The sequence below is a fragment of the Nycticebus coucang genome, chromosome 23, assembly GCF_027406575.1.
Source record: "Nycticebus coucang isolate mNycCou1 chromosome 23, mNycCou1.pri, whole genome shotgun sequence".
Taxonomy (NCBI): domain Eukaryota; kingdom Metazoa; phylum Chordata; class Mammalia; order Primates; family Lorisidae; genus Nycticebus; species Nycticebus coucang.
Window position 1 is genome coordinate 184738 of NC_069802.1, and position 11995 is coordinate 196732.

The 11995-nt window shown below is 41.9% G+C and overlaps 1 pseudogene; it reads left to right on the forward strand.

Annotated features, from left to right (window-relative positions):
• The first annotated feature begins 10092 nt into the window (after window positions 1–10092).
• Window positions 10093–11635, forward strand: LOC128575930 (diphosphoinositol polyphosphate phosphohydrolase 2-like; annotated as a pseudogene).
• The last annotated feature ends 360 nt before the right edge of the window (window positions 11636–11995 follow it).

Below are 11995 nucleotides of genomic sequence, written 5' to 3' on the forward strand. Positions count from 1 at the left end.
TAATCATTTTATTGTAGGGACAATTTGTACTAGATTGTTTATCGCAGCTCAATTTACAGTTGCCAAGATGTGGAAATAACCAAAGTGCCCATCGACCCAGGAGTGGTATATGTATACTATGGAATACTATTCAGCTATTAAAAGGTGGAGACTTTGCATCTTTTACATTAACCTTGATGGAGTTGAAATACGTTCTTCTTAGTAAAGTATCACAAGAATGGAAAAGCAAGTATCCAGTGTACTCAATTCCAATATGAAGCAGTAGATGAACTAATACATACCCTCATAAGAGAAAAATTCAATTCAATTCAAGTTGGGGGGAGGGGAGGGGAGAGGAGGGAGAGGATTGCTATGCTCCCATCTAATGGGCACAATGTAAGGGTATATGACACACCTCCTAGGGGTGAGACAATTACAACAGGGACCTTACCTGACAAACACAAACATTGTAACCTAATCGTTTAATCTAAACATATATATACATATATAAACAAATCAATCAACAAAAGGAATTAATGAATAGTAAGCATAGCAGAAGCAAAGGCCCAGAACTGAGAAAACTCACAGTGTGTGGTTTGGCATTAGTGAGTGGATCAAGGAGGCTACAGCATATGGTGTTGAGGTCACACGGGGTCAAACTAGTGAGGGCCTTGAATCTCCTGTTAGTCTGAGCAGTTGCATTTCATACTGTGGTTAGTGGGAAGCTGTGATGTGTCTGAGCAGGGATCTGATTGTGAATCGTGTGGGAACGACTCTCACAATGACGTGGAGCAGCAACCAGGAGCAGGGGGAATCGCACCTAATAGCACAGAATATAGAACTTTTAAAATGCTTTCTATTATATTTTATCACTGTGAAATACAGTGTAAATGCAAGCTTAAAACACAGTAGGTATATATAGTGTAAAGAATGATAAACATCAGCTCTTAAACTTATAAAATACAATACTTTTTTGCAACTTATTAATACATTCCAAAGTGTTACGCTCTATTTTTAGTTTCACCTCTGTTTGACTTTGACCTAAGGACACCAGACTCTAATTTTTCTGTGATAGCTTTCCCCCCACTTAGCATGTTTGAGCTTCTCATCTATATTTGTGCCTATACTTTATCCATTTTCACTGCTATATAGTGTTCCATCTTTTGAATACACTAGTTTTACCTTTCTGTGATGTTTCTAGTTTTTTCTATTAAGAATAGTCCAGCCAAGAAATTCTCACATATGCTTGCTGGTGTTTGTGTAAAAGTTTCTCTACGGTAAATACCTAGAGTGAAATCACTGGGTCATTAGAAATGCCATTTTTAACTTACAAAACAATACTAAATTGATATCCAAAGTCATTAGCAAATTTTTGGTCACATCAGGAGTGTATGAGCATTTCTCTGGCTCCAATTCCTTATCAAAAATTAACAAATTTAAGAGGCCAGGGGTGGTGGCACCCATTCTAGCACTTGGGAGGCAGAGGTGGGTGGATTGCCTGAGGTCACAGGTTCCAGACCAGCCTGAGCCAGAATGAGACCTTGTCTCTAAAAATAGCTGGGCATTGTGGTGGGCACCTGTCATCCCAGCTACTTGGGAGGCTGAGACAAAAGAACAGCTTAAGCCCAGGAGTTTGAGGTTGCTGTGAGCGCTGACACCACAGCCCTCTACCAAAGGTGATAAAGTGAGACTCTGTCTCAAAAAAAAAATTTAACTGATGGGCAGTGCTTGTGACTCAGTGAGTAGGGTGCCAGTCCCATATACTGATGGTGGTGGGTTCAAACCCAGCCCCGGCCAAACTGCAACAAAAAATAACCGGGCGTTGTGGCAGGCACCAGTAGTCCCAGCTACTTGTGAGGCTGAGGCAAGGGAATTGCCTAAGCCCAAGAGCTTGAGGTTGCCATGACCTGTGACGTCACAGCACTCTACCAAGGGTAACAGAGTGAGACTCTGTCCCTCAAAAAACAAAAAAATTAACTGATTTAAAAAGACACAGTGTTTCATACCTGTAATCCTAGCACTCTGGGAGGCCAAAGTATGTGGATTGCTTGAGCTCAGGAGTTTGAGACCAACCTGAGCCAGAGCAAGACCCTTGTCTCTACTAAAAATAGAAAACCCAGCCAGGCATCGTAGTGAGTACCTGTAGTCGCTGGTACTTGGGAGGCTGAGGCAGGAGGATCATTTGAGCCCAGAAGTACCTGTAGTCGCTGGTACTTGGGAGGCTGAGGCAGGAGGATCATTTGAGCCCAGAAGTTTGAGGTTGCTGTGAGCTATGATGCCATGGCATTCAAATCCAGGGCGACTGAGTGAGACTCCATCTCAAAAAAAAAAATTGTTTTTGGCAATCTGGTAGGTGTAAAGTAGCCTCTCCCTGGTTTTAGCTTGTGTTTATCTTATCACTAATATCACTAATGAGTTTGAGAATCTTTCCATATGTTTATGGGTCATCCGTGCTTCCCATCTTTGAAATATCTATTGTATATTTTCCCACTCTTCGGCTGTTTTATGTTTTCCTTACTGATCTACCAGGATACCTCTGTCTTAAATCAGAGTTCCATGCATCTGTGGGCTTGTTAGACATGCATCTTTTGGTGAATTCATTTTTTACTTCTTTGAATATTTGTGTTTGGCAGGCTGAAAAACTATCTTCAGGGAATATTTCGTCACAGGGATTTACAAGAGATTCTGGACATCAGTAGGTTATCGCTGAGGATTGGTATGCTACCAGAGGGAGCCCACAGTGACTCAAATCCAGCATAGTCCCCTTCAAGCATGCGCAGGGAAGGGGGTCCCAATTGACTTTCATGGTATTTTCCACTATTACGTACATCAAGGTCTCAGGGTTTTGAAACATTTTTGCAATAGGTCACATATTCCCTTGGGTATTTCATTATTTTAATTTCATTTTCCCATATCACTGAATATAATAACACACATCATAAAACAAAATAACTGGCCAGGCAGTTGGCTCACACCTGTAATCCTAGCAATCTGGGAGGCCACGGTGTGTGAATTGCTTGAGCTCAGGAGCTCAGCACCAGCCTGAGCAAGAGCTGACCCCATCTCTAGTAAAAATAGAAAAACTAGCTGGTTGTTGTGGCAGGTGCCTATAGTCCCAGCTACTTGGGAGGCTGAGGCAGGAGGATCTCTTGAACCCAGGAGTTTGAGGTTGCTGTGAGCTAGGCTGATGCCATCGCACTCTAGACTGGACAACAGAATGAGAATCTTTCTCAAAAAACAAAACAAAACAAAAAAACTAATCTTATGTTACTCCTATTCAGTGACCTACCTGATTCATTACAGCCCAGCCACGGCACTCTTACCCCTTCCCTGTGTTTGGGAACCAACCTTGATAGTGAAAAGGTAAGTTTATCAGCTTTACTTCCTATGAGTTAAGCTTGGCCTATTCTAATCTCATCTGCCAGAACTAGCAATGGGCTTCTGCTACCTCATAAGCCCTCGCTGCTAGTGATAAGGGTTATATTTTGTTCTTTATCGTCTAGTTTCTGAAAACTAGTTCCTCTACAACCACATTCCTTCAAGTGAGCAAAGTTCTGTCCTGAAAGCCAGACAGTGATTATGGACTCTGTACCTTGCTCCTCAAGACACTAACACTAGGAATAAAGCAACTTTCTTAGCTCAGTTTTGGTTTGTTTGTTTGTTTTACTCACACTGCCTTCTGGGATGGGATAATCTTAGACTATGGACAGGCTGCAGGCCAAAATCCTTGGCTGCTTCTTTCTTTGTCCTGGCTACTAGGACCATATTTTATGTTCATTCTTTTTTTTTTGAGACAGAACTTCAAGCTGTTGCCCTGGGTAGAGTGCTGTGGCATCACAGCTCACAGCAACCTCAAACTCTTGGGCTTAAGCGATTCTCTTGCCTCAGCCTCCCGAGTAGCTGGGACTACAGGTGCCTGTCACAATACCCAGCTATTTTTTGGTTGTAGTTGTCATTGTTGTTTGGCGGGCCCAGGCTGGCTTCCAACCCGACAGCTCTCGTGTATGTGGCTGGTGCCTTAGCCACTTGAGCTACAGGTGCCAAGCCACATTTTCATCTATTTATTGAATTAATGAGGCCCTGTGCCATGCACTTTGGAATATGGCAATATATGAGATCGAAAAAGTCTCCGCTATTAGGAGTTTATATTCCAGCAAGGGTTCAAGGCAAACAAGTTTTAACTGGATAAGTGCCTCAAAAGGGAAAGACCCAAAGGAAGCTGACATTATGGAAACCTAACCTCAGCTGGTTGACTTTTATTCTGGAACTTTTTACTGCTTTTGCATTACAGTCTAATTTTTTAGTTCAAGCCAACTCAAAATCTTTCAGTTGTAGCCAAAGATGCCTTTGTGCAGGTAATCACACAATGAAGTTCATGCTTTCTTTTTTCCATAAAGAATCTGATATGATGAGCAAGGCCTGGTGGTATTCACCTGTGGTCCCAGCTATTGAGGAGGCTGAGGCAGGATTATCACTTGAGCCCAGTAAGATCAGCCTGGGAAATACAGCAAGTCCTCACCTCCACAAAAGAAAAAGGATCTGAAATGATGTGTCATTCAGATAGTCATTAGAGTTTCTGAGCTATGTTTTCACTAATTCAACTTGTGACTTAGCAAGTGGACCCTCAGCATTATAGAAGCAGATCTATAGGCCGAGCACAATGGTTCATGCTTGTCATCCTAGCCCCCTGGAATGCTGAGGCATGTGGATTGCCTGAGCTCACAGGTTCCAGACCAGCCTGAGCCAGAGCAAGACCTGGTCTCTAAAAATAGCTGGGTATTGTGGCAGGTGCCTGTAGCCCCAGCTATTTGGGAGGCTGAGGCAAAAGAATCGCTTGAGCCCAGAATTCTGAAGTTGTCACAGCCCTCTACCAGAGGGGACAAAGTGAGACTCTGCCTCAAAAAAAAGAAAAAAAAAAGAAGAACCAGAAGAAGATCTAATACAAAAAGTAGAATATGAAGGTAATAATTAGCTCAAGTTCTAAGCCAGCCTACGATGAAGAAAAGCAAAGAAAGAGTATGGCTTGTCTGTAGGTAAGCCTGGGATGTGGGGAGCTAGAGAGGGCTCGAATGCAGAAATGAGGGCCCTGCATGGACAGAGCTTCCCCATCTATGAGAGAAGACAGAACTTAGATTTTTATGTTAAATTCTCAAAAAAAAATTTTTTTTTTTGAGACAAGAGTCTCACTCTGTCACCCTGGGTAGAGTTCTGTGGTATCATTGCAGCTCGCAGCAACCTCAAACCCCTGGGTTTGGGCAATCCTCTTGTCTCAGCCTCCCCAGTAGCTGGGACTACATACAGGTATGCACCACCAAGCCACACTAGTTTTTCTGTTTTTAGTAGACAGTGGGATTTCAGTCTTGCTCAGGCTGGTCTCAAACTCCTGAGCTCAGGGAATCCATCTACTTCGGCCTCCCAGAGTGCTGGGATTACAGGTGTGAGCAACTGTGCCCAGACTGAAATTCTCATTTTTTTTTTTTTTGTTTTGTTTCTGAGACAGAGTCTCCCTTTGTCACCCTTGGTAGAGTGCTTTGGTGTCACAGCTCACAACAACCTTAAACTTTTGGTCTCAAGTGATTCTCTTGCCTCGGCCTCCCAAGTAGCTGGGACTATAGGTGCCTGCTACTACACCCAGCTATTTTTTTATTAGAGACAAGGTCTCACTCTGGCTTAGGCTGGTCTCAAAACTGTGAGCTCAGGCAATCCACCCGCCTCGGGCTCCCAACTGCTAGGATTACAGGTGTGAGCCACCATGCCCAGCCTGACATTCTCAATTTTTAATGCCAAATAACTTAATTTTTAAAATTCTGCAAGCTGAAGACAGCACCCTTGCCTTCCTGAGATCTTTAATTCAGGCTCTGAATTTTATGGTGACGTTCTAAGTATGAACTCATCAACAACAGCTGAGCAGATCTTGTTTCTTCCCCTGTTTGACTTATCCCTCCCTTAAACTCCCCATTCACTTACTTCCAGTATCACCGAGTCACCTAGCTAAGGAAGAAGTTGGTCAAAGGGCTTTTTGTTCCTCTCTCTCCAGAGAGGTTTTCTTTACAGAAGGAAGGGGAGCAGGTAGGAGAGGCTAAGTCCAAGGTTTTTATTTTCTCTCTCTTCCCCTGAAGAGGAAAACTTTTCTTTTCTTTTTCTTTTTTTTTTTTTTTTCGAGACGAAGTTTCACTCTGTCACTCTGAGTAGAGTGCTGGGGCATCATAGATCACAGCAACTTCAAACTCCTGGGCTCAAGTGATAATCCTACTTCAGCCTCCCGAGTAGCTGGGACTACAGGTACCCACCACAATGCCTAGTTATTCTATTTCTAGAAGTGATGGGGTCTCACTCTTGCTCAGGCTGCTCTCAAGCTCTCCTGAGCTCAAGCAGTCTACCTGCCTCAGCCTCCCAGAGTGTTGGGATTATAGGCGTGAGCCACTGCACCCACCCAGGACTGGAAACTTTAAACACCACTGTCGCAGAATTTGTCTCCTGTCTGTAGATTGTCTACTTAGAAGAGAGCAATTAATGAAGAGTTTCACCATTGGCAAATCTATCCTTCGCTAATATTGCCACATTGCACAACTCCCTGCCAGTAGATAACACATATGGTGTGATATAACCACACAATAGAAGGAAACTGCTCCCCAGGTGACACCCACTGTCCTGACAGCAGTTTCCATATCACAGTGATGATGCTCTACCTTCAGGCAACCAAGTGTTCAAAATTAGGATGGTAAATTCTCCTGAGAAAATAATTCTGCTCTTCAGAGATTTTTGTTCACACACTAGTGAGGTAGCAACAATGGCAAATATGTGAGTATTTACTACAAAGTGAATTTAATATTTTTTGCAACCCTATATAAATCCAGACATGGTTAGGGCATGCTATTTTTCAAATCCTGTCTTCTCAACTTGACCATTATTACTAGTTTCATATCTCCTGTTGTTTCTTAAAAAAAAATATTCACATAAGACTATGAATTTGAGAAATTTTAGCAAAATTTGGTTTTCCTTAATGTGCTCTTTATCACAAGAAATCACTTTCCTCAACTTTCTTGCCCTGTAACTCATAGAGTATGGACCGGGCACGGTGGCCCATGCCTGTAATCCTAGCACTCTAGGAAGCTGAGGCAGGTGGATCGATTGAGCTCAGGAGTTTGAGACCAGCCTGAGCAAGAGCAAGACGCAATCTCTACTAAAAATAGAAAAACTAGCTGGCCATAGTGGCAGGCACCTGAAGTCCCGACATGCTCCTCCCATTGTTTCGTCACCACTACAGATGGTGGCAGCTTCCTGCTGCCTTAACTCAGAGTTGCTTCACTGTGCACTTGGAACTTCTCAGCCTTGGCTGTTCCATCACCTATACACACAGGTGCATTAAATTCTCTCTCTCTCTCTTTTTTTTTTTTTTGCAGTTTTTGGCCAGGGCTGGGTTTGAACCTGCCACCTCCAGCATTTGGGGCCAGCGCCCTACTCCTTTGAACCACAGGTGCCACCCCTTAAATTCTCTCTTTCAAACAGAGGTTTCTATGTTTCTGACTCAGCCTTCACTAATAGAAACACAATGGAGCTCTTCCCAAAACACTCTTCTAAGCTTTCAGGTCCGTGTCATAAATCCAGTTTTTTTGTAGTGTAGTAAAGGCTAAATGATGTCGTAGGTGAGTATTCCTCTGGATTGCCTAATCTCCTCCCCCATTTTAGTAACAGCATACAGGTTTTCCTTTGAGGAAGCATTCCTCCCTCAGTTGAGTACATCCTGATTTCCATTTTCCCATTCATTAAGGTAAAGATACCGACCTCTATAAAATGACTGTAATTTTTCTGGACCTAGAGAACTGGTTGCATTTTTTAGAAAGCTACTTCTTTTACTGTCGGCTTCTTTCTCAATAGGCTCAGATTTTCTCTTTAGACATACTTACCTTTAATTTCTTTGCTTGATTGCAAGATACAGGGTAGTATTATCATTTTAGCCACTCTAAAATGCAGTTACAGGTTATGCAATCTCTTTAAGAAAAGAATTACTTTGTATTTGGCTTGAAATATTTTCTTAAAGTTATATACCTGCATATAGTATAAAATTCAAGGGCTATAAACTGGCATATTATGAAAAACATTTTCATTCTCTCACCATTTTTTAGGTAATCATTGTGTGTGTTTTACACAAATAATGGCATATTATACATGCCATGTCTTGCTTTGTATTTAGCAAAATAGCAAGATAATATGCAATATCAATATAAAATGTGAACTAATCACCTAAGTTTACTTGCAATTACAGTGTGTTTTTAGGGATGTATTTATTGGGAAGATATTGTGCACCTCTCATGCTGTAAGCACTATGTTGGACAGGGTATGTGGTGCTTGTTCTGTGACTTGATGTATGTTGGTTATCTTTTCTCATTGGACTGGTTTGATATTATAGGTACTCCAAATTTTCTTTCTTTAAAAGAAATAAATGATAAAATAACACTTGTCCTCTGATAATGAAGAAAGAGTATGTATAAAGATAACACAGGTGGGAAACAGCTTGGTGCTTTTGGACCATTAAATGTATTTCAGTGGGCCTACAGCATAGGATGTAAGGGGCTGGTGATAGAGTTTGAGAGCTTTTGCGTCTATTCTGTCTCATTCCTATGATTTTTCTCTAGGCCTGTGTTTCTCAACTATGGTGGGTTTACTAATGAAGTGATACAAATTTAGGTGGTATATAGACAAATGCTTTGTTTTAATAGCTGTGGGTTTTTTTTTAATTTTAAAACATTAAGGGGATACAAATGTTTTTGTTACATGGAGTGCTTTTATAATACTAAAATCAGGTCTTTTTGTGTGTACCCATCACCTGATAGTGTTTATTGTGCCCATCAGGTATATTTTTGTCCCTCCTTTCCTCCCCTTACCCTCTGCTTGATTTCCCATGACTATTACTTCTCTCTGTTCATTTGTGTGCCCATTAGTTCAAACTTGTTAGAAAGTGTGTATGGTGTTTGTTACTTCACTCTTCAGATACTTTACTTAGGATAATAGTCTCCAATCTCTTCCAAATTCCTGTAAAAGGCATTAGTTCATCCTTTTTAAGGCTGAGTAGTACTCCATAGTATGAATATACCACATTTTAATAAGTCTTTCATGAATTGATGGGTTTGATTCCAGATCTTTGCAATTGCAAATTATGCCACAATAAATACTGAAGTGCAGGTGTCTTTTTGATAAAATTATTTCTTTTCCTTTGGGTACATACCCAATTGTGAGATTGCTGGATTGAATGGTAGGTCTACATTTAGTTCTTTGAGAAATATCCATACGGTTTTCCATAGGGGTTCTACTAATTTGCAGTCCGCCTGACAGTTTATAAGCATTTCTGCCTCTGCATATACTCTACCATCTATTGCTTTTGGACTTTCTAATAAAAGCCATTCTAATAGGAGTAAGGTGATAAGTCATTGTGGTTTTAATTTGCATTTCCATGATGATTAGTGATGTTGAGCATTTTTCATATATTTGTTGGCTATTTGTCTATCTTCTGAAAATCTACTATGCATGTCTTTTGTTCCCTTTTTAATGCTTTAATGCTTGCTTTTTTCATCCTGATTTGTTTGAGTTCTTTGTACATTCTAGATATTAGCTCTTTATCAGGTGTATAATTTGTGAATATTTTCTCATATTCTGTAGGTTGTTTATTTGTTTTTATTTCTTAGCTGTGCAGAAGCCTTTTAATATAATCAAGTGCCATTTATTTATTTTTGTTGTTGTTGTAATTGCCATTGGGGTCTTAGTCATAAATTCTTTGCCTAGGCAAAGAGTTTTCCCTGCCTCTAAATCTTAAGTAGATTAATAACCACAAAAATAACTGAAAAATGTAATGAACCCTTTGTTAGGTAAAGTACACAGTTATTATTTAATAGAAAAAAAAAAGAGAGAGGAAGAAGAATGTAGTGAAAAAATCATGAAATTAAAATATCACCTCAGTGGCGGCGCTGCTGCTCAGCCGCTGGGGTCTTCGCAACTGTCTGGCGCGGCGCGAGCCTCGACTCCCGCTCTCTCCCTGGTGGCAGCGGCCGCAGGGAGCGGAGTCTAGCGTGAGGCGGACTCCATGGAGAACGGCGGGCGCCCGGGCAGAGGCGGCATTTCCATCTCAGTTCCCCGGCTCCAGTGACCGACGCTCGCGTCCCGCACCGCGTCCGAGCAGCCGCTGTTTCCGGGACTGACTGACCGACCGGCCTCGCTGCGTCCCCCACGCCGCTGCCTCGCAGACCAGCGCGCTCGGCGCCTCAGCGCCGAGACTTCCCCTCGCCCCACTCCTCGGCGGGGTGGCGGCGGCGGTCGGAGCAGCAAGAGCCCGCCTCTAGGATGAAGTTCAAGCCCAACCAGACGCGGACCTATGACCGCGAGGGCTTCAAGAAGCGGGCAGCGTGCCTGTGCTTCGGAGCGAGCAGGAGGATGAGGTGCTGTTAGTGAGCAGCAGTCGGTATCCAGACCAGTGGATTGTCCCAGGAGGAGGAATGGAGCCCGAGGAGGAGCCCGGCGGTGCTGCCGTGAGGGAAGTTTATGAGGAGGCTGGAGTTAAAGGAAAATTAGGCAGACTCCTGGGCATATTTGAGAACCAAGACCGAAAGCACAGAACATACGTTTATGTTCTTACAGTCACTGAAATATTAGAAGATTGGGAAGATTCTGTTAATATTGGAAGGAAGAGAGAGTGGTTCAAAGTAGAAGATGCAATCAAAGTTCTCCAGTATCATAAACCTGTACATGCGGAGTATCTGGAAAAGCTAAAGCTGGGTTGTTCCCCAACCAATGGGAATTCCATGGTCCCTTCTTTTCCAGATAACAATGCCCTGTTTGTAACCGCTGCACAGACCTCTGGGTTGCCATCTAGTATAAGATAGAAAGAATGGGGAAGACCTCTCCCTCCGTGGGCAGTGTCATGAGGGGAGGCTTCTTTGTATTCTTTGGTGAACATCTGAACGATGCTTGCAAACTGTCTGAATTTGCCATGCAAGGTTTTCAAACAATTCGCATGTTTTTCAGATGCTTTCAAATCTTCTTTAAAAAAAAAAAGTAGTGTAAAATATTTTAATAAGCCAAAGCCATGTGGAATTTCTTTTAGATGCCTTAACTGTGCCCCACCCCCCATGTTATTTTGGTTTTATTCACAGCATTTTGATTTTTTTTGTCCATTTAACATCAGGATGGCTTATTTTGTTGTATCAAATTATTTTAGGGTTTGTTTTCTCCCCAAATTTTCTCATTCACAGCATTAACATACTCAATAAATCCTTCTGTGGTGGGAATTCATGAAAAATACTCTTGATATTAAAGGAATCTATCCATCCCCAAAATTGATTTATAGGTTCACAATTTTAATTTATAAATTGCAGATTCAGGCTTTTTATTTATGATCCAATAACTATTTTGACAAAAGATTTAATTTGCTTATTTCAAGGGATTCATTAACTCATTTGTCTGAATTTTCAGAAGTAGTATTATGTCACTATACTTGACAATGGCTACTGCCCTTAACTCAATAGAGTTGGTAAATTTGGGGGAAATATTAGTAAAATGCATGTAGTAAAATACACTTTACCATGAAAATTACATTCACAGAATTTGATTTAGCATGCTAAGTTCCTAGGTCCCATTAACTATAATATCTCAACACAGAATAACTCAGAACTATATTTCCTTCAATGTAAATTGCTCTTACAACATATTTGCAGTTTTTTGTTTTTTTTTTTTTTTTGTAGAGACAGAGTCTCACTTTATGGCCCTCGGTAGAGTGCTGTGGCCTCACACAGCTCACAGCAACCTCCAACTCCTGGGCCCAAGCGATTCTCTTGCCTCAGCCTCCCAAGTAGCTGGGACTACAGGTGCCCGCCACAACGCCCAGCTATTTTTTGGATGCAGTTTGGCCGGGGCCGGGTTTGAACCCGCCACCCTCGGTATATGGGGCCGGCGCCCTACCGACTGAGCCACAGGCGCAGTTTTTTAAATCTAGTGTGACACCTCTTCAGTTACACTTTTATATTTA